This window comes from Stegastes partitus, unplaced genomic scaffold (assembly GCF_000690725.1).
Source record: "Stegastes partitus isolate 25-593 unplaced genomic scaffold, Stegastes_partitus-1.0.2 Scaffold2866, whole genome shotgun sequence".
Classification (NCBI taxonomy): Eukaryota; Metazoa; Chordata; class Actinopteri; family Pomacentridae; genus Stegastes; species Stegastes partitus.
In genome coordinates, this window is record NW_007580597.1 from 3,307 (window position 1) to 4,742 (window position 1,436).

Sequence of the window (1,436 nt, forward strand, 5' to 3'; positions counted from 1 at the left end):
TGTTAGCAACAAAATATTAGACAACACAAAGATCAGGACACAGCATCAGTGAGCTACATCAAGAGCTACAAACCTGAACCACAGATAGCACCATTTGGTAATCAGATAATGACCACTGAGACAGTGTGATGATTCAGTCTCTACATATACAGTGGCAAGAAAAAAGTATGTGAACCCTCTGAAATGTCCTAGTTTTCTGCATTAATTATTCATTAAATGTGATCTGATCAACATCTACGTCACAAGTATAGACAAACACATTGTGCTCAACATAATACCACACAAACAATTATAATATTTCATGTTTTTATTGAACACATCCATTAAACAATCATAGTGCTGGTGGAAAAAGTAAGTGAACCCTTGGATTTAATAACTGGTCGAACCTCTTTTGTCAGCAATAACTTCAACGAAACGCTTCCTGTAGCTGCTGATCAGACCTGCACAACGGTCAGAAGGAATTTTAGACCATTCTTCCAAACAGAACTGCTTCAACTCAGCCATATTTTTTAGATGTCTGCTGTGAACAGCTCTCTTCAGGTCATTCCACAGCATCTCTATTGGGTTCAGGTCTGGGCTCTGACTGGGCCACTCAAAAAGGTAGATGTTCTTTTTTTGAAGCCATTCTGTTGTAGATTTACTTCTATGTTTAGGGTCATTGTCCTGCTGCATTACCCAACTTTTACTGAGCTTCAGCTGAAAGACAGTCACCCTGACATTATTATGTTGAGCACATTGTGTTTGTCAATACTTGTGATTTAAATGTAGATCAGATCAGACTAACTTCCCCTCCCAGCTTGTATCTTTTATACATCCATATTACCCCTATCATTATCACAGTTGTTTTTTCCTCTTTGTGTGTTGCTTATCTATCGAAACCAGCAGTCCGTGTTCACTCCTTCGGGTTCACTCCTTTGTCCTCCCAGAAATCATCTGCTCCGCACCTTTTCCTTTGTTTATAACAACTCAGTTCTCTTCCTTTTCGCAGCAATCCTCCCCACGATCATCCCTTGATGTCCTCATCTGACTCCGAACCGTCCATTTCTCCTTATAAGAAAAGGATCTAAGCATCTTCTTTCATAATCTTTTGTTGCGAATTTTATATCTTGCAAACTTCAATAATTACATTTCATAATGGCCTAACAATTACTCATATGTTGATTCATCTAAGGCAGTTACTCCTTTTACTGGTTTACTGAATATAATACTTTAATGGCCTAAGAAATACATTGATCATAGAAAAATAATATTCATTGCTTTATTAAGAATACAGTAATACTCAAGAGATAAAATACTACTCAACAACATGCTTTTTCTTGCTAATGCATTTAGGAAAAATGTTTCTCTGGTTTCAAGAATTGTTCTGTTATCCTGGAATACTCACAAGACTTTGGAACATTTTTCTTTGGCAGAGGAAACCTTTTTGTTAACCTCTC

At 37.1% G+C, this 1,436-nt stretch overlaps 1 protein-coding gene across 1 annotated transcript in view; it reads left to right on the forward strand.

The window, feature by feature from the left end:
- The first annotated feature begins 494 nt into the window (after nt 1–494).
- LOC103375759 (interferon-inducible GTPase 5-like) overlaps nt 495–1,436 on the forward strand; it is a 5,305-nt gene continuing 4,363 nt past the window's right edge. Inside the window, exon 1 of the mRNA XM_008306079.1 lies at nt 495–600. The gene's annotated coding sequence lies outside the window, so the exon portion shown is untranslated. The remainder of the gene's footprint in view (nt 601–1,436) is intronic.